We start from the raw sequence: 22,827 nt of genomic DNA on the forward strand, positions 1-22,827 counted from the left end.
GGGTGGTTTTGATTTGGGGTTCTGGATAGAAACTTTTATGTTTTTCTGTGTATCTCAACAATGAGATAACCCTTCCTTTTATAGAGGCTTTCCAGCAACCACCTCCACCCCTAATCGTATCAGCCTCCATAATTTCCTCTAACCATCCACGAATCTCTCTTCTACAAATATTAAGCAAGTTATGCTAGCAACCTAATAATACATAGGGAATATTCCTTGGTTGGTTTGGTCAATAATTGACCGGGTCATATTAACATCTCCCACTGGACCAAATTAACCAAGTGACATGCCTCCCACTATCCGTGAGATCAAATATTTTTCTTACCATTACTCCCACTATTCATAGAGAGTAACTCTTATTTTATTATTCATGAAATTTTACTTGGACTTATTTATTCCAAAGTCTCATCAAACTTACATGTTTGATAAAAGATTTTGTTGGTATTCCTTTTGTCAAAGGATCAAGAATCATGTCTGTAGTAGGGATATAAATCACTTTGACTTCTTCCTTTTCTATAATATCTCAAATATAGTGATTGTGGATCTCAATATATTTTCTTTTTAGAGTTATTCGTACCGCTATTGATCAAGTTAATCGCTGCTTGATTATCACAATAAATATTAATAGGTCATTCTAACAAATTGAGATCTAGATCAATCAAAAATCATCTTATCCAGACAATATGTGTAGTTCTCATACCACAAGCTACATATTTAGCTTCTTGTGTTTATCTAGCAACACACTTATTTTTTGCTACTCTAAGAAACAGCTCCTCCTTCAAAGATGAATAAGTGTCCCGAAGTGGACTTTCCATTATCTTTATCACCTCCGAAATCAGCATCAGAATAACCGAGGAGATTAAGCAAATTAGCTTGATAAACTAATCTATGAGTCAATGTACCTCTGATATACTTCATAATCCTTTTAACAGCTTCCCAATATGTTGGTACTGGATTACTTTGATATCTACTGACTAGACTTATAGCATATGCTATATCAAGTTTGGTGCACAACATTACATACCTTAAGCTCCCAATTGCTGGAGCATAAGGAACATTTAATGGCTTTTGTCCCTCTCCACGGCTTTGCTCTTTACATAATCTCTTTCCCATGACCAACGGAGTTGGCGCCGGATTGGAATTATCCATTCCAAACATTTTAAGAACTAATATTAAATATTTTTCTTAGTTTAAACTTAGCATTCTAGACTTTCTATCTTGAATTATTTGAATTCTAAGAATATATGATGCATCTCCCATGTCTTTCATCTCAAACTTTTCGCTGAGATCTGTCTTGTTTTTATTCAATATTTCTATGTCATTTCCAGTGATCAATATATCATCCACATATAAACATAATATAGTAAATTTGCTCCCACTTTTTAAGACATATACATAATTATCTAATTTATTTTGAATAAAACTAAGTTTAATGACTGCATCATGAAATTTGAGATACCATTGTCTAGACGACTGTTTTAAACCGTATAGAGATTTCATTAATTTATAAAGTTTATGTTCTCGTTCATTCACCTGAAAACCTTCATGTTATTGCATATATATCGTTTCCTTTAACTCTCCGTTAAGGAATGCAGTTTCAACATCCATCTAGAATAACTCCAAATTAAGATATGCAACAATAGCCAAAATAATTCTAATGGATGCAAATTTAGCTACAGGAGAATACGTCTCGTGAAAATCTATTCATGCCTTCTGGTTATAACCCTAGGCAACTAACTGTGCTTTGAATTTATCAATAGATTCATCAACATGATATTTCTTTTTAAGCACTCATTTGCATCCTATGAATTTTCTATTTTTCGGTAGATCACATAACTCCCCTACCTTATTTTTTTCTATAGAATCAAGTTCTTCTCTCATGGATTTTAGCTATAAAGCTAATTCATATGATTTCATGGCATCAAAGAAGATTAAGGGACCTTATTCTTCTATATTTGTATCTACCAAGAAACAGGATGACTCACACAAATACAAATAGTAATCATCCATCCATGAAGGTAGTGTTCTCGACCTTTTGTTGCCTATAACCAGTTGATGAGGTACATTATTTTCCATAAGTATTTCATCATTTTCAAGGTTAGGTTTATTCACAATATCAAGATCATTAATGGGAACAATACTATAATAATCATCTTCTATTACAGTTAGAGGTTCTGTTTCCTCTCGAAGTTGTTCCCCTTCCTCTAGGTTCTCTAGAAACATAGCATCTCTAACCCATTTTTCTTTATTATAGAACTTATAAACTTTTGACTTTTCTGAATACCCTATGAATCTACACTTTATTGTTTTAAAATCTAACTTATCTCTAAGTTCTGAATACCCTATGAATCTACACTTTATTGTTTTAAAATCTAACTTATCTCTAAGTTGATATGGAATGAGAACATGGGCTATAGATCCCATTGTTTTAAAATCTAACTTATCTCTAAGTTGATATGGAATGAGAACATGGGCTATAGATCCCCACTTCCAGAGATGACTCAGATTAGGTTTTCTTCCATTCCATAATCCATAAGGTGTAGATACAACTAATTTGGTGGGAATTCTATTTAAAATATAGTTTGCAGTTAATAATGCTTCTCCCCATAAGTTTTTGGAGGGACCAGAATGAGACAACATGCATCTAATTATGTTCAGTAATGTTCTGTTCTTTCTTTCAGCAATACCATTTTGTTGTGGTGTATATGGCATTGTTGTATGCCTTTTAATTCCATATTGAACACAATAACTCTCAAATTCTTTAGAGTTATATTCCCCACCTCTATCAGTTCTTAAAATTTTAATTTTCATTCCAACTTGGTTTCCAACTTCTGTATTATATCTCTTAAAGCAGTCAAGAGCTTTTAATTTTCTAGATATAAGATAGACGTGTACAAACTTAGAATAATCATCTATAAAAGTAATAAAATATTCTTTGTTGCTATGAGTTTTAACACTTAGGAGACCATAAATATCCGAGTGTATCAACCCTAAAAGTTTATTGCCTCTTTGTCTGCCAATAAAATATTTTCTAGTTATTTTACCAGTTAAACAATATTCACATGATGGCAATTGAATATTAGATAGTGCAGGAAGTTTATTCTGATAATTTCTTTTTTTTTTTGAAATACTAGCATGTCCTAGTCTAGAATACCACGATTCAGACTGAGAAATATAACAGGACAAGTAGTTCAAATTTAAAATTTTATTATTAGAATTATTACAAACTACTGGAAGAATGTATAATTCATGTTCGGGCACATATTTTCTCACAGCATACACTTTATTATTTTTTCTATAGAAACCTGGTTATTATAGAACCTAACTTCCACCCTTTCTTCATCAAACTGGGAAAAGAGATCAGATTGCGCCGAATTCTTGGTACACAGAACACATCTTTGAGGACAAGTATATTGTCCCCAATATCCAATCTATACAAACCAATACCTTCTACATTAAGATAAGTAGTATTTCCTATATAGATTCTCTATTCTCCTTTCTTCAGCTCGGTGAATTATGTGACTCCATTCTTGTCCTTTGCGATATGTCTGGTTGCACCGGAGTTGATCCACCAATCACTGATATCCGTCATTACAGCATTGCATTCCGTCATACCGACGAATTCTCTTTTGCTAGTACCCTTTTGTTCTGGATGCATATAGCCTCCATTATTCTCCTGTTTTTCACCTTACGAGCAAGTGGACTTGAAATGCCTGAAGTTTTCACAATTGTAGCAAGCTCCGCAGGGTACTTTATTTCTCTTAAACTGATGTGATTTGGTCCTCACGATTGTGGTTTACTAGGACCACGGTTTTTATAGCTTTCAGCATTATGCCTCTGACGGACATAATTCAGCTCTTGATGTACCATATTTAGTTTTGGTTCTTTCCTACTGGCTATTAAGTCTTATTCTATCACTAGGTGCATAGGAAGATCAGTGATAGATTTAATGTGAGGGTTTATTCTTAATGTGGTGGCAGCCACAACAAGGAAAGGAGTAGACTATTCAAAATGGTTGCCACTTGTATTCTTTCTGGGATTTCAGTCCCAGTAGTAGATAAGTCCTCAGCCATTACAATCATCTTATTAATATGCTCTACGACATTGTCTCCCTCTTACATACGACAAGAATTATACTTATGCAAGAGGAGTTGAATGTTAACTTTAGAGGTGGTGTCATATTTTTCTTTTATAGCAATCCACATGTCCATAGAAGTCTTATAAGTTTCAAAAACTTTGATTAAGTTATCTTCTATGAACATGAGCATTAAGCTTTTTGTCTTTTTATCTTTCGATTTTCACTGTTCAAACCCTTTCTTTTCTTCAGGTGTAGATTTAACAATAAGGGTTGGAGCAGTGATTTCGATTACATCATCGATATTGTCATGAATAAGAGCATATCCTATTTTCCTATGCCACATATCGTAATTACTATCATTAAATTTGTCAATTTTTCCCAGTTCTGATAGAATACGTTTACTAGCCATTTGGTAGAGAACTAAAACTAAAAATCCAAGTTTAAATAAAATGTTGGGAAAGGAAACTCTAATTAGAGCGAGATCGTCACTTAGTGGTGTTGACCAAAGAATCACTTGTCGAAGTTTTGGCGTTGTCTCTGATCGGAGGTCACAGTGAGGGTTAAGTTGATAATTAATGGGCTTCTTATATGTTGCTTGGGTACATGAAAACTCTAACTTTACCTCCCATAGCTTTAGGAGGCAAGTTGGGCCTGAACTTGGCCCGAACGACCCCGCTATCCGTGAGGTCGAGTCACCTTCCCCGAGATGCATGCGATAGTGGGACCGCCGGCGTTAACCTTGGCCTTGTAAATGTAGGCCAGGCTCTTGCCGTAATATCAGGTGACCTCCTCCTTCATGTTCACCCCCTCGATCTGCAGCAGCGACATGTTCTCGTACTGGTTCTACTTCGAGTATGGTGCCTCGGACGTACAGTCTGACGCGCTCTCCTTGCCTTCCTAAAAAAATAAATAAAGGACTATGGTGCAGATGTAGGCCAGGCTCTTGTATCCAAGAATGGTGAATAGGTTGCAGGCCAGTCTCTTGCAAGTGTAGGCTAGGCTCTTGTAGATGTAGGCCGGCGGATCTATGACAAAAAGTAGGCTATGAACAAGTCTAGGTTGTCATGGCTAGCTGGCTATGACTTTGAGACATGGGTTTGTTGGATCCTTTGGATAATAATGAAGACTTTTGTTGGATTCATTGGATAATAATGAAGACTTTGAAAAGTGGGAGATGATTTCTTTTGTATGGGAGACAAAGTTGTTAGAGAGCATGAGGTGGTTTTTGATACTCTCTTTTCTCTATCGAATAAAAAAGTGAAACTAGTAGGGAACAGATCTCTAATGCTCTGATACTAGTGAAAGGATAAAAGAGGGTGGTTTTGATTTGGGTTCCGGATAGAAACTTTTGTGTTTTTCTATGTATCTCAACAATGAGATAACCCTTCCTTTTATAAAGGCTTTCCAGTAACCACCTCCAACCGTAATTGTATCAGCCTCCATAATTTCCTCTAACCATCCACGAATCCCTCTTCTACAGATATTAAGGGCCCGTTTGGATAATGGAAATATTAGAAGTAAGAAGTATGTTACGAAAGTAACTTCCAAAATTATGAAATTGGAAGTAGCGAAAATAGCATTCTTTGTTTGCTTCATATATTTTGAGAAGTAATAGAAGTAGAACTTCTTCCTCTTCATTTACTTTTTTGTTTGGATAATATTTGGAAATATTACTTGGAAGTAATTAATATATGTTGCTTCCATTATATTCTTGTTTGGATTGTCATTGAAATAGAAATAGAATTGTTGTGGGTTCAAATTGAGCGAACCTATTGAAACCGCATGGCATTGCAAATATACTTAATATTCCAGATACTATATGAAACTATATTAATTATCACACACACTTCAACAATATAGTTAAAGACTTGCAATTTGAGGATATAGATATAAAATGACTAGAAGGGGAAGTAGCGGGGACTAGAACCGCGAGTTAAAGACTTGTAATTTGAAGATATAGTTAAAAACAAAAAAAGAAGATATAAAATGACTAGAAAATGGCGAAGTCGGCGGGGACTAGAACCGCGAGTTAAAGACTATCGCCATTTTCTAGCCATGTTAAAGTTAAAGACTTAACTATATCCTCAAATTGCGAGTTTAAAGACTTGCAATCCGTAGATAATACAAGAGGATATAGTTAAAAGACTTGCGATTTGAGGATATAGATATAAACTTCACCAACCGACTCTTCCCCTTCTTTTTTGTTTTTTTTTTCTTGTTATCATCTCCTTGCTTTCTTTTCGTCATGCTCTCTTTTCTATGGATTGTGATTGACAATAACAGTTAAGTATTGATTTCAAACGTACACATTATACCCCGTGTTTTCTTATCGCAATTTGAGGATATAAGAAGGAAATCTCATCACTTCCCTAATTATAGTTTTGAGAATCTTTTTTTCTCGTGGACCCACCCTACATTAACTTCCACCGCATTTTAGTGCATTCGAAGACGAAAAAATATCAAGGAAATAGAGGTGCCACATAGACGCCACGTCATCATTTAAGAAAGCAGTGGAAGTAAATTTTTAAGAGAAACAAACATACATTTTTGCTTAGAAGTAGCAGAAGTAGCCTCTACTTCCTCTATTTCTGCTATTTCACAGTTACTTCCGTGCAAACAAACAGGCCCTAATGAAGTTATGCTAACAACCCAATAATATCTAGGGAATATTCCTACGTTGGTTTGGTCAATAATTGACTGGGTCATATTAACATCTACATCCTTGATGTGCCTCTGAGATTAGTACATAAAGGCGTAAGACAATTCTAGAGTGAGCGATTGCACTGGGCATAATTCTTCATGAACCATACCCAGTTGCCATTTTTGTTTACACCCGTCTGTTTCATCCCTTGAATCCTTTGTTATTTGCAATTTCTCTTCATTTTCATGTCACATTTTATAGCATTTGTAAGATTACTAATATAAGTCACCCAGGTACGCTACAACATTATCATCATAATATAAGTCACCCCGATACACTACAATGTTATCTGGCTGAAGCTTGATCTAAATTTTAAGCTATTGAATGTAATTGAACGAACATCAGTAGTCTAAATCTCTACTCTTTCAATTTGATCAGCAGCATGAAACTATCTGAAATGATTCTCCTTCATCGTATCCTGATATAACCCATTCATCTTAATTATCTTATTTCAGCTCTAAGTTCAAAAGGAGACACAAAGAACTAGTGTCTTCCTTTCTCAAGTAAGTAGCTAGCTAGTGTTCCATGCCTGACTATTATGTAACCATCCAAGTCGCATGGATATGTGCATGGGTATAGATGTGGGAAAGGGGTATAGGTATGGGTACAGGACACGATAAATTTGTAAAAGGTAGGGAATGTGGACACGGTTGAAACTTATGGGTTGTAATCTTACTTCTGAGCTAGCTATGTGAAGAACCCATTGAAATTGTACTTCTTAAAGCTGAAACAAACGCGAGCCTTCCCCAAAACAGATGTAAAGTGTAGGATATATGTCTAAGAAGTGTTAATGAGCGCTTTAAATTACAATATGTTGTAGACATCTAAAATTACCTACAAGGTCCCGCATGCAGCTCGAAATGAAGAGTGGACGCGTCAAGAAGGATTATCCAATTGGACGCTGCGCACATCAGTCAACATGAGCACATCAGTCAACGCGCGCACGCCAGTCAGCTCGCGCGCGTCAATCAACTCCAAGCGACCGAATGCACTCGTCAGTCAACTTGCGCTCGTCGGTCAGATCTAAAGTGTCCCACGTGCTTATCGGTCAGTTCCAAGTGTCATAAAGAAGCTAACGAGTACATGAAGCAAGTTAGCAAATCATACAAGTCAACAAGATGGTCAAATATGCAAAACGGTGGAAAATATAAGTCCTGGAAAAAGTCAAAAAACACAAAGTTAAGCAAAAGGCCAAACTACTCGCGCCCGCGTGGGTCGGACGAATCCGACCCGCGGGTGGCGCGGGTCGGACGAATCTGAGGACCGCGCCCCCCGCGGGTCAGCAGTTCCCGTCGCGCTGTTTTGACCCCCTGACGCGTTTTTGATAGTTTTGAGCAGTTTTCTTGGGATTTATCTGTTTCAGGGGTTCCTAACTGCCTAAATATCATCTACAAACGTGGTTAGGCCATTATTAACTGAAGATAAGGCCAAATCACTCAGTCTTATCCAAAAAAACCCCAACCGAAGCCCATAAATACAAGCCTGGGGGCTCAATTCAGAGGACGGATTATTATCAAGAGGGCGAGGTGCTGCCGGATTGAGGAGTCAAAGGAGCACGAATTTACAGCGAAGGCAAATCAGATCCCAGCGAACTTCAGTATAAAGAGGAAGGCTTTTGAAGGATCTGAACCCGTATCCCTCCTCGTCCGTCCGTTTCTCGAGATTAGGCTTGGTCTTAATCTCGAGAAGAGCTACTGATTTTTCACTTGGTCGATTTCAGCGCTTCAAGCGAATACTTCCTCTGTGAAGTAGGAGCTCTGTCAATTTTCTGTCAACCGGATCCGATTCGAGGCGATCCACGGATAAACCCTGGCACAGACAAAGATCTCGCACAAGCAGAAGACCGATAAACAATCTCTCTGCGTTTATTTGATAAAGTTGTAAACTTTTTATTTTTATTGTGTAAGGAGATCTTATAAAAAGATTAACTTTTATTTTATTCGAGTTTATTGTAACGACCAAAGTTGTAATAGATTTAATGACAATGAAAGCAACTTTTGACGAAAATAAACTGACGATCACAGTGGGAGCCAACAGCTTCTCCGCAGAGGCTGTCGTGTCGCAACCTCGGAACCGGATCCCGGTTGATGAAGAGATCGAGTACGAGTTCGACTAACAGAAGTTCGAGGATTATATGTCGTCCTCCTCCACCAGATCCTCCTCTCTCACAAGCACAGGAAGATCAACGCCCCTGTTGCTACGGTAGCTGCACCTTACAACACCCCTCCGGCCTCCAACGAGGCCGGATCTGTAGATCCAACACCCCTCCGGCCTCCAACGAGGCCGGATCTGTAGATCTGGACTCCTCAACCAAGGAATAGTCGCTGGAGGCGTGCCCACTTTAACGAAGAGGGCACGTCAAAGGCAACGTCAACGCCTCGTGTGCCAACTCGCTAAGGCTTTAGAGCCAATGGACGGGATCTGTTACGGAACGGATCTGAAATTCAGGGAACACCAATCGCCCTAACAGCGAGCAAGCGCCCCCTCCTCCAAGTCATCAACAAGTGAATGGATCCAAGTCAAAAGAACTCGTTCAACTCTTGAAAAGCGAATCCAGAAGCGTCGCGCACGGCTTGCACATGCGCAAATTCTTGTGAAAAAGGCACAAAAGATGCAGAAGGAAGAAGTAGCCAAGAAACAACCAAGGATGTATCAAACTTGAAGGCCAAAGTCTGAATCGGCGACCGATAAGATAGAAAAACGCGGGTCACTCAGATCCGATTCTCCAGCCCGCGGGATACTTCAATCCGACCCTCCAGCATGCGGGATACTCAGATCTGACCCTCCAACCCACGGGACACCCAGATCCGACCTTCCAACCCGCGGGACACTCAGATCCGACCCTCCAGCCCGCGAGATACCCAGATCTGACCCTCCAGCCCGCGAGACACCTAGATCTAACCCTCCAGCCCGCGGGACACTCAGATCTGACCCTCCATTTCGCGGGACACCCAGATCTGACCCTCCAGTCCGCGGGACACTTAGATCCGACCCTCCAGCCCGCAGGACACTCAGATCTGACCCTCCAAGCCGCGGGTCACCAAGGTCTGATCCGGGCCAGAGTCAAGACAGGAGATATTCTGCACATATTCCTTTGAGTCTTGTCTCTACTTCAATTAATCCCGCATCTCCGGTGAAGCCCCACGATAGCGTGGACTTATCCCGATTCAAGATGAGGATGGCGGATCACCTTGGTCATTTGCACGAGGATCGAGGTAAATTTCTAATCAAAGAGCGCTTGGATCCGGTGATTGAACCCCGAGCAACTACTCGAGCTGGGGGTCTCACACGCCCTCACAACAAGTGAGAACCTTTCTATAATGGAAAAAACTCCTGTAACTGACCACCTCGGACTGTAAGTCAGTATCCAAGAGCCCGTTAAGGTCCCGCACTCATGAAAACGTGGCTCCAAACGTGTGACTCTTGAGAACATCAACAAGGCGGCAAATCCCCTAAAAACGTATTCATCTGACGATGACAACGTTATACCTAGGAAGTCGTGCCAATACGTGATAGGTTGCTCCGGTCATATGACCGATAAGTTTTACTATCAGGCTGGGGGTATGAACAGATCTCGAAAGAGAGGTACCCGAAAAACGGGCTCTCACTGTCCGTGCACCAACGTTATCAGGGCAGTATTATTAGTGTGTAGCTGCCCCAAGACCACTCCGCAGAGGGTCTCGGTATTCGAGAGGATCTCTAATGGAACGACTAAGCACAAGCCAAAGTGTTTTCATAAGAAACGATCAGTCGTTCAAGGTGACGAATTTTCGAAAGTTACGGTAAATATGGTTGATAAGGGAAAGTCGGCTCGACCTTCTAGCTCTGACCCCCTTGTATCACATCGTCTGACTCAGATATGCGCAGGGACCACTAGACGTAGGGAGTATTAGAGAATGCAGAGAGGATTATCCTCGGATGATGAAGCATCAGATGCTAACTTTGCAGTCACTTCTGACAAAACAGTATCCAGCCCAGGATAATCCCATGAAGTGTTTATGATTAACACCGAGGAAGTAGCCAAAATGGTTGAGGATGCTCTAGACAAGCAAAAGCAAGCAAAAAAAATGAAATAGAAATGGCTATGTTACGGATGAGGGAGGAGCATGACCAACAGATCCGAGCCTTGTTGAATCAGATAGGTGAATCCAATCATCGCAACAACGTCAGCCAAGCAAGTAGCGATTCAGATGTGGATAAACGCCTCAATGTTGATAACCCTCTCGTTGACCAGAATGCTGGGGTGGCCCTAGTAAAAACAACGACGCTGGGGATGGTCCCACTGAAAACGACAACACCGGGGGTGGCCCCGTTATTCCTGTTAAGAATCGTCCAAAGCCCGATACGAGTGAGGATGAGAAAATGAAAGATCTCGAGAGCAAAAACAACGCTCTAATGTCTGCTCGAGAGGTAAAAATGACCGGCATTCCATATCCCTATCCAAGAGAGTGGGATTCAATAGCATACCCGGAGAAGTTCAACTTGATTAACTTCACGCCATTTGATGGGAAGGGTTCGCCCACTCAACATCTGATCTACTTTAAATCCCACTTAGGTATGATCTCTGGTAATGAAGCCTTGATGGTTCGGTCATTAGTTGGCATCCTTCGCGGGCCCTCCTTCGATTAGTACCACCGTCTCAAGTCTACAAGCATCAATAGGTGGGATGACCTGGAGAACCTGTTCCTCACTCACTTCTTTGATAATGACGTCGAGGTGTCAATCAGAACACTCTTCGATGAGAAACAAGAAGACGATGAGACAGTCGACGACTTTGTCAAGCGCTTTCGGAATAAGACGATGAACTACCGAGATCCGATAACGGAGGACTTCATCCTCCAAACCTGTCACAATAACCTCTCTTTGGATGTGTTGGAAGTTATGGGAGTAGCACCGTCCAATACCAGGAAAAAGTTAAAGACACGCGGAGAACGGGCTGAACGCTTCCTCAGAAGGAAGAAGGCCAAGAGGAGCCAACCGGCGGCTAATCCTCCGAACTCGAACTTCACCTCCCGTGGTAAGGGAAAAACACCTGCAGTAGTTATTGACATTAATCAGACATCACAACAACAACTCCAAAGACAGCAAAAGACTTCGGATCCAGACTCTAAAAAGAGTACTCCTTCAAGGACGAAGATGTTCTAGCCATTTTCGAATCCCTCCTTGAAAATGACAAGATCAAGCTACCACCTATCATAGATCAGGAGGAAGCTAACAATACTGCGGATCCGAAGTACTGTGTGTACCACAGGAGGATCCTTCATCTTACCAAAGCTTGCTTCTCTCTCAAGAATAGCATCTAAACCTTAGTTGAAGCCAATGTCATAATGCTCAATTAAGTCGAATGAAGACTCCGACAAGTATAAGAGTATAAACTGCTCCTTCTGACACTCTGAAGAATATACGAATATAAACTGCTTCTCATTCCTCTAACCGGTATATGAGGTTAAACTGCTCCCTGATACTCTAATAGGTATATGAGTCTAAACTGTTTCCTATCTTTTACGGGAAGTTCCTAGAGAATTTTTATACATAATACTCTTAAGGATAACCTGGTCATGCAACTGAGTACAATGTTAGACCCAGTTTCGCGAAGGAAGCTGAGGGTGGATGATTCATGTAACGGGAAGTTCCCGGAAGAATGCTACATATAATTTTCTTTGGATAACCCAATCATTACGAACAAAGTGATAAACACTAAACTCCTTCTGTAATCTTCCAAGCACCCTTTTGCTGAGACGAGATTCGATTACTTCGTTGGATCAATCTTCCCTCATGAAACTCCCATTCAAACTCCCACTACATTTGTGCACTCAACATTCACATTGTTAGAGTCCGAACATAGTACTCAGAATTTTAACATCTTGATCATTAACGACTGTCAAACCCCTCTGTGTTAAGTACTTGTCACTTAACACTAGGAATCCCCTTTGAGTAATTTGTACGAATCAACACTCCCACTGTAATTTGTACTCCCATTCTCACTATTCACTTGGTCAAACCTTCCTACAGTTAGGACCATGGTCAAAATCCCCTCTCGATTCCTTTAATGAATGAGAGGTCCACAAATCGAGTGATCAAACCTATAAAAGTTAGGGTCATCTCACACTCCCACTTTCACTCTGTCAAACATTCCTACAGTTAGGACCACAACCAAAATCTCCTCTCGATTTCTTCCATGAATGAGAGGTCCACTTTTAAATCAAGTGATCAAACATTCCTACAGTTAGGATCACCACAAACTCTCGTTTGGTCAAACCTTCCTATAGTTAGGGCCAAAACCATAATTCACTCTCGATAAATGAGAAATCCACCTTTAGTTCGATAATCAAACCTTCCGACAGTTAGGATTATCCGAATCGTTTCGATTCTCGGAGTGGAGATCCCACTCTTAGTTTCACTCTTCAGATTCTCGAGGTGGAGATCCTACTTCGAGTCTTTTTTTTAACTAGAGATAGAATATAAAATTCTTCCTCTTTGGTTTTGGGAGATAGAATATAAAATTCTTCCTCTCCCATTTCGGGTTCGTCTTTGCCCCAAGAGAAGACATCATCCTTCAACTCCATAATCCGTGCCTTTCACGCACGGCAAATTTTATCCCGAAGCCTAAGTAGGGATAAGTCAACGCCTAACACGTGTTGCCGGTTTAGTTTTTATCCTGAAGCCTAAATAGGGATAAGTCAGCGTTTAACCCGTGCTGCTGGGTGGTTCGTTCCCATAAAAACGATTGAGTCTACGTATTCAGCATCGTAGCAATAAAAATCCATGCCTTTTACGCATGGGGAATTTTATTCCGAATCCCGAGCAGGGATAAGTCAATGCCTAACATGCATTATCGGTTTAGTCTTTTACTGATTGAAGAAGACAACAGAATACCAGTCTAAGGTATTTTATCCCGAAACCTAAGTAAGGATAAGTCAGCGCTTAACCCGTGCTGCTGGATGGTTCGTTCTCGTAAAAACGACCAAGTCTACGTATTCAGCATCGTAGCAATAAAAATCCATGCCTTTTATGCATGGGGAATTTTATCCCGAAGCCTGAATAGGGATAAGTCAGCGCCTAACACGCGTTGTCAGTTTAGTCTTTTACCGATTGAAGAAGATACCAGAATCCAAGTCTGGGGACTTTCATCCCGAAGCCTAAGTAGGGATAAGTCAGCGCCTAACACGCGTTGTCGGATAGTCTATTCCCGTGAGAAGGACAAAGTCTACGTATTTAATATCATAGCACTAAGAGAGTTAACTCTCTTAGCATAACGTCACATGAGGAACGGACTTAAACAACTCGCATGTAAGCCTGATTCAAATGGTAATCGGTAAAGGCACATCAAATCCATTAAAGACTGGGGATTTGCCAAAAATCCTAAGTCTATGTCTGATGCACATTGCTGTTTACTCTTTTCACAGGAGAAAGACGAAGTCTACATATTCAATATCGTAACACTAAAAGAGTTAACTCTTTTATCATAATATTATGTGCAGAACGGATTTAAACAATCTGCATGCTAGACCGACTCAAACGGTAATCGGTAAAGGCTCATCAAACCCGTTGATGGCTGAGAATTTGCCAAAAATTCTATAAATATGAGTCAGTGACGCATCAGCTTCATTAGTTGGTCTCATGACTTGAGCACGACTTCGGGATAAGATCCATATCTGCAGATGAATCAGCTTTAACAGTTGGTCCTGTAGCCCTAACATTTGGGACCGTCACGCTCCAACACCTTAAGAGCTTAAACTGTGTAGACTCTAGCAAACGTACGAGTATAAACTATGTTAACGCCGATCGATACAAAACCCTAAGGTCAACGCTGGTCAACGCGTAGCCCAAGGTCAACGCCGATCAACGCGTTGCGATGCTGCTAATTAGTTCAAAGTCAACTCAATGACACGAGCCAAAATCAACTTATCAATTTCGATTCAAGACTTCGACAATAGTCAGACGATAAACACAACACCAAAAAAAATTTAGCTATTCGACAAAATACTGAATAGACTGAAAAGTGGAGAAGTCAAGAATTGAAGCCAATTATAGGTCCTTTGACACCGATTGAAGGTGGGGGTCTATCACATCAAAAGCATTTTAGACTCATCTATAAAAGAACGAGACTGAAACACTTTGGAGGGGGTATCTGTATGCATCTAAAATTACCTACAAGATCCTACACGCAGATCGAAGTGAAGAGTGGACGCATTAAGAAGGATTATCCAATTGGTGATGCGGTATAATTATGTACCAAAATTGCAAGTGCACAATTTATCAAGTTATAGTATAAAAAATATCGATCCCACGAGGAAGGTGATTTTAAGAGATTATTAGAAATGGTTCTTATGTTTTGTGCATGACAATTAGGAATAAAGAATAAGTGTGATTTTGTTGAGTGATTGTTATGAATATATGCAAAAGATAATAAATTGAATTTTAGAGGAGAGAAGGAAGAATTAAAGAATAAATGAAATTACAAGGAAAGAAAGATGAATGAATAAAATCAAGAAATAAAACCAAGAATGAAAAGAAAATTTAAGAAAGTCAAGATGGAGGATTCAAAAGAAGTAAGAAATCTAGAATATAATTCACTAACCAATTTCAATTACAAAATATAAACTATTATCTTTTTATCATATTTTAACCTAGATTTATTAAGCATAGATTATCAAACCATTTAAGAAAAGTGTAACCTATCAAATTATCATCTAAGCTAAAATTACTATTCATGATAAGAACAACAACATGATAATAATCCTAGAATTCATAAGCATAACCTATCAAACCATTTAAGATAAGCATAGATTATCAAATTCTTCTTCTACCGATTAGTTCTCTAGTTGATTATCCTAAACATGAACATTTTAAGTGCAAGAGAATAATTCATACAATATAAAGGAAATTAGACTAGTTTCATACAATTCTAAGATTCCTACAAGAATTAAATTCACATCTTAAGAAATAAAAACAAGAAAAAGAACTAATTACAAAAATAAAAAGAAAAGAAAAATCTAAACTATGAACAAGAAATAAATCTAATTACAAAGAAAATAAAAATCTAAACTACAAAATAAATTGCAGAATTTAAATCAAGAAAAATAAATCTACTCTACAAATTAAAGTGCAAAAAGAAATAAAAAATACAAGAAAATAAATCTACACTACAAGCATGAATTTAAATCTAACTAATAAGCAATAATTAAGAAATTGCTAAAAAGAAATAAAAGAGAAAAGAAATGCAAACCTTCAACTTGCTCTTCATCTCCATCCTCATCATTCAACAAAGAGGAGAAAGACAAATTTAAAGAGGAAAAAATTATTTTTATTAATTGCAACTAAAGTTAATTTTTGGAAGGTCTTCTCAATTAAGAGTAGCCCTCCTCTCCAAAAGGAGTTTACAAAATTTTCACACCTCTAACCCCTCACTCTCTACCCCTATTTATAGTAATCTTCAATGAATATGAGCCATTGGATTTGTCTTGAGCCCCAAGCAACAATCTTCACCTTTGATTTATTTGATTTTCAAAAGAAATCCAATGTCCATTAAGTTTTGATTTTCCAAATTAAATTTGCAGCCCACATTATATCCGGTCCTCTTTTCATTTGCACCAAAGGCTTCATTTGATTTTTTTTTTTTTTGAGAATGCAAATCCACATCTCCAGCAGCCCATTCACATGATTTTCCTCCATCCAAATTGATTTTCAACTCGTCCAAGTCCGGCCCATTAGAGTTTGAACAAGTCCGGCCCAATTTGAATTTCCATTTGATTTTCAAAACCAAAAGTCCAAGCAAGCCCAAGCAAGTCCAGCCCACTTGTTTGCAGCAATGAAGTCCGCATGTTTGATTTTGTAATCTTTGCATAAAAGTTCATTCCATTCCACTCTTTGCATCCAAGTCCATTCCATTGCTTTTCTTGATGTATTTATTTTTCTTGATGGGCTTTGGCTTCAAAAATGCTACAAAATAGAGAAGAGAGATTTTTGAGGGATTTTTACATTTAATAATATTTATTTATATTTTCATTCATTTATGTGCAAACTAATCTAACAACAATTATTAATGGTATATTTATTCATGTAAAATAGATAATGAGGGTATAAAATTGTAATAAAATGTGATTATCAAATACCCCCACACCTAAACTTTTGTTAGTCCTCTAGCAAAGAAAGAAATAAAAAGAAAATCCTAACTCACTTTCGCAGGAATCGCGGTTGTATTTAGCTCATACAACAAGCCTTTAAACCCCTAGGTTACCCTAGTGGACGAGTTATAGTCTCGTGAGGGTTTGCAGTGAATATACCCATAAAATTCGGTCAACTTGCCAAATTAAAGAATTCAGTAAATAACAGATTTTCCTTGATAACTTTAGACAATCTAATTGAAGCTAGTTATCACTCAAGAAAACGTTTTTATATATAACTCTAAGGTAAATTTCTAGAAAATCTTCTCATTATAGCAATACAAAACCAAGCCAAACTTAGAAATTTAATTTAAAAGTTTTGAAAAGAACATGCTAACTCTTTGTTTTAAATAATTTTCAAGTTGCTTGATTTAAAATACTTTCCAAGACCATATATACAACTATAAAACATTTATTAGTTTTTTTAGTTTTTTTATTTTTTTATTTATTTTTTTAACTCTTTCATGCTTGGTGATTTTTTTCTACTTTAACGGGCTTTCTAAGTGACCATTTAACGAGTTTTGGGCCAATGGATCCCAACCCAAATGGGCTTAGGTCATTAAGTATGAAAATACTCCTTGGGCTTAATTACTCGGTCAGCTTAGGCTTAATAAGATAGAATCACCTTGAATTAAAGAGTTTTCTTTTTTTTCTTTTTGATGCCCATTTTTCGCACTCTTCTTTTGCAAATATTATTATTATTATTATTTTTTTGTATATGTATATATATTTTGAAAATATATGTAAATCAAGACACTTTGAAAAATTATTTTCAACTCTAAGTTAAGCATGCAAAAATTTCATTATTTTAAATAAAAGTCCAAGTTAAGGCTTAAGTAAAGTATACTACTTTGAAAATCATTTCTTAAGAAATTTATTTAGAGATATCATAAAAGGTGAACTTAAGTAAATAACCAACTAGGGATTAGAAAATTTCAAATTTATCAAATAAATCAATTATTACATAACTCTATCAATTTGGCAAGTGACGATATTTTTATAAATTTTTTTAAGGAAAAGAAAAAAATGACAAAAATGCACTAAAATTGTAAAATAAAGAGAAAAAAATAACTAATTCCCACCCCCACACCTAAATTTTGCATTGTCCTCAATGCAAACTCTATGATGCATAAAGTAAAGCAGATAAGAAGTGAAGCACTTACATTTGGTCGGCTGATAAAAATCTGCAATTACCTTTGGTCTGAGGAGGAGGAAATCAAACATTTATTCTTTTCTTTTTTTCTTTTTTTTTTTACAACTGAACAAGAAACTCTCAAATGAGAGAAGAATAAATTCTTTTTATTATTCTGAAATAAACAAAATAAACAATGTAGAATGAAATATTCAACATGAAGAGTTCCTGTTCTACATTGAATCCTACCTTACTGTTAAAAATTCTTCCCCGGATTTTAAACAAATTCAGAATGATATAATTAATAATGTGAATTTCCAAGCATTTCGGGGTGTTCAGTAATTCATGCAACAAGGTAAGATAGGTATTATTGGTGTCATGCATTTTGTATTTCTTAATGAACTTAGACTCTTGTACTGTGAAGTTTTGTTTTCTAACAACCAATTCTTCTGTGAAGTTCTGAAAATTTGGTTGTTGATTATTCTCCAAGAATCTAAGTTCATCAAGAAAGAGTTCTTCAAAATTTAATTCAAAGCAGCAAATGTTTAACACAGTTTTATTATTCTCAAGGACCTGATCTGCTTCTTCTAAAAACTCTAACTCTTCATCAAAAATTTCCTCAAAACTTAAATCACACTCTTCTTCTTCTTCTTCTTCTGATCTTTCCTGAATGTAGTTTATTTCTAGAGGCTGATTATTTGGTTGGTCCCCTGGATTAAAAATGTTGAGATCAGCAGTCAAATTCCCAAAGGACAGCTTCATTTGACCAGTTCTACAGTTGATGAGAGCATTAGAAGTGGCTAAGAACGGTCGTCCTAAGATGACAGGTGTCTGTCCTTTGGGATTGGAAACAGGCTGTGTTTCCAAGACTACAAAATCTACTGGAAAAATAAAATCTCCAACCTTAATCAGAACATCCTCTAACTCACCCATAGGGACCTTGACAGATCTATCAGCCAACTGTAAGGTGCATTTGGTTGGGTTCAGTACACCTAGACCCAATTGCTGATAGACTGAATATGGAAGCAAATTGACACTGGCCCCTAAGTCTAAAAGCGCCTTATCAATGTGAGTATTACCAATGATACATGAAATGATGGGGGAACCTGGATCTTTACGTTTCAAAGGTATGGGATTTGACAGCATTTCACTGATATTGGCGGCTAAAAAGACTTTCTTTGGAACATTTATTCTCCTCTTCTTAGTGCACAATTCTTTTAAAAATTTAGCATAAGATGGAATTTGTTCAATTACATCTAAGAGAGGAATGTTGACCTTAACCTGCTTGAATGTCTCTAGGATTTTCTCCTCCTGAGGAGAGTGTTTCCTAGACCTGAGTCTATCTGGAAAGGGAGCAACCGGTCTAAATCTATCAAAAGCAGGCTCAGGTTCGGGTTCAGGTTCTTGGTCATCTGAGGGGAGTGATTGTTGAATAGATTCATCAGAAGGAGAAGGAGAAGGAATTTGTACAGGATCAAGAGTTTGACTTGGCGGAGTTCTCACTTGATTATCGACCTGTCTACCTGACCGAAGTGAATGGATTGCATTCACTTGAGCTTCATAGGATGAACTGCATCCTGTGTTATTAGGGTTGACCACGGGTTGACTCGGAAATTTTCCTTTCTCTCTTTCACTCACGGCACTAGCTAGTTGACCAAGTTGGGATTCTAATCTAGCTATAGCTTGAGTGTTGGAGTTGAGCATTTGTCCGGTTGATTGCATGAAGGAATTCAACGTGCTAGATGTTTGAGTCAACATATTCGTGGTTTGAGTAGAGGCCTTAATTATGGTTTCTAAACCCCTTTCCAAGACATTGAGACGTTTATCCTGATCTGGATTGTGAGGAGTCTGAATTACAGCTTGATGAAGAGGAGACTGATTTTGATACGGCAGATTGGGTTGTTGAAATTGTGAATGAGAATTGAATGGAACTGTGTTTCCCCTAGGAAAATGTTGGGTCGAAGCGGGAGTGAAATTTTGAGTTCCGGGAGAATTTCCTAGATTCCATGCAAAGTTGGGATGATTTCTCCAACCTGGATTGTAGGTTGGAGAAAATGGATCATTTCTAGGGTGCTGGAATGCAGCGTTCATCTGTTCTAATGAATGATTGTTTCCTAAGAGAGGGCATTCCTCTGAAACGTGGGTAGGAGACTGACAATTATGACATCCTGGGAAAGAAACATGATTGAGTTGAGCTGGAGCTCGTTCCTTAATTTCTAAGGCTTCTAACCTCCGCAGAATTGTCGCCATCTTCGCTTCAGAAGCAATGTTTGACTCCAAGGAAAGACCACTAGACTTAGAATGGGGAACTGATGAAACCCTGTCATCGCACTGTTCCCATTGCATTGTTTTTTCAGAAAGACTCTCCAAAAACTCCCAAGCTTCATCAGCATTTTTCCTCATAAAATCCCCGTGGCACATTGATTCTAAGGAAGTTTTTGCAGAATAATCTAATCCCTCATAAATTATTTGGCACAATCGCCATTTCTCTAAACCGTGATGAGGACATTGGATGAGAAGATCTTTAAATCGGTCAAAATACTTCCAAAAAGGTTCTCCCGGGATAATTTTAAAGTTTTGAATGCTGTTCCTAAGCTTTACCGTTTTATGAATAGGAAAAAATTTCTTAAGAAAAACGGTGACAAATTCATCCCAAGTTGAGATGGAATTTGTTGGTAAGCTGTACAGCCATTTTTTAGCTTTATCCTTAAGAGCAAATGGAATAAATCTAAGCTTAACCGCATCTTCATTTAATTCTCTCATTTTAATCATAATACACACTTCCTCAAATTCCGAAATAAAAATATATGCGTCTTCTGTTTCATTACCAAGGAATTTGGGAAGCATGTTTATGTATTGCGGTCTAAGCTCAAAACTTATTCCATTTGTTTCGGGGAGCCTAATGCATGAGGGGATTGCATTCCTAATGGGATAGCACATATCATGAAGAACGGGTGGATTAGGATGCTCCATTTCTATGATTGGTTCAAAGCGAATTAATCGATGTGTATTATCCCTAATCCACTGTTGCATACACCAAAATATTTCTTTTTATTATTTTTTTTATTTTTTATTTTTTTTCAAAAAAAGAAAGAAAATTAGTTTTTTTTTAGAAGATAAAGAAAAAGAAAAATCCTAACTGAAACAAATCAAAACAATCACTTTTCAATCAACTCTAATTCTAGGGTTTAGCCTAACTCAACTAGACCAGCTCCTAACCAAAAACTCCTACAGTGAAAAGATCAAAGTTTTACCCAGGTAGTTAGCCAGGTAAGGATAGTACTAGAGGGTGATCAAAGATCAATTAAGTACCTCTTTCCTTGCGGAGCGCTTTACGCAACCCCTAAACCTTGCCTTAGACACCAACTAATCTGAGAAAACTTAAACCGGTTCACTTAAGGATTTCTTGTTCCTTATTGAGCTCGAATCCTTAGGGGCCAACGTCTAATGAGTTTTATTAGGCTTGGGTGGTGTAGTGAGGAATTAGTGATTTTTGGGCTAAGGAAAGGGTGATGAAATCCCTCACCTTATCTTGATTATGGGGTTTTGCCCTTAAAAATATTTTTAAGTGTGTGTCAAATCAAGATGCTCAAATCACTTGGTGAATTCCTACACTATATGAAATGCAACCCTATGAATTAAAAGCAACTAAAAAGGATGGAAAAGAAAAATCTTTTTTTTTAATTAGGGTTAACAATCAAACAAATGAGAAGGGGGGATTTGTTTGAATTTATTATCTTGTTAGTAAATGTCAAAGTGGAGGATGAATTTTATTATGGTCAACAAAAAATAAAATCTCTTCTTCTTTTTTAAGTCCTAATTGTCTCTAATTGTGAAGAAGTAGCTAAAGGGTGGAATTAAAAACTAGAAAGAGGACTTACCTGAAAGCAAATCTTCAAATCCTAGCTCTCCAATCCGCGATCTTCAAGCTCCAAGCGTTTCCTTCACAAAAAACACACAAGTTAAAGAACCAAAATAATTAAAACCTACTTAAGCACCTTCCCCGGCAACGGCGCCAAAAACTTGATGCGGCATAAACATGTACCAAAAAGGTTGCAAGTGCACAACCGTGTCAAGTTATAGTATTTAAGATATCGATCCCACGAGGAAGGTGTTTTGTAGGAGAAAATATAAAATCGGTTCTTATGTTGTGTGCGTGACAAGTAGGAGTGATAAGTGAATGTGATTGTGGAGAGATAGAGAGAGTGGAAGTGATAGTGTGTAAATCGGCACGAGATATAAGTGAGAGTGGATGTGACAAAGAATGAATATGATCAATAAGGCAAGAAGGAAAAGGAAAATAAAAATCAAGAATAAAGAAAATAAAATTCAAGAATAAAAGAAAATGCAAGAAATTAAAGATGGTGGATTCAATTATAGATATGGGTAATCTACAATTGAACCCACTTCTTAGAAAAGGGTGATTCCCTAGAGGGTTCTAGCCTAAAGGCGAATCAAACAAAATAAAAATAAACAAAAAGAAAAACTAAACCCAAGAGGGTTCTAGCCTCAAGGTGAATAGTATAAGAAATTAAAATCTAACTACAAAATAAATTGCAAAATCTAAACTACAAAATAAAATTGCAAGAATTAAATGCAAGAAATTAAATCTATTCTATAAGCATGAAATAAATCTAAGGCAAGAGGGTTCTAGCCTCTTGGCTATTTAACAAGAAAATAAAATCTAAACTACAAGCATAGAAATAAATCTACACTAATAAGCAATAAAAAGGAAATAAAAGAGAAAAAG

At 37.7% G+C, this 22,827-nt stretch overlaps 1 pseudogene; it reads right to left on the minus strand.

Annotated features, from left to right (window-relative positions):
• On the minus strand, positions 4,663-5,716 carry LOC109841581 (annotated as a pseudogene).

The sequence above is a fragment of the Asparagus officinalis genome, chromosome 5 (assembly GCF_001876935.1).
Source record: "Asparagus officinalis chromosome 5, Aspof.V1, whole genome shotgun sequence".
NCBI classification, from domain to species: domain Eukaryota; kingdom Viridiplantae; phylum Streptophyta; class Magnoliopsida; order Asparagales; family Asparagaceae; genus Asparagus; species Asparagus officinalis.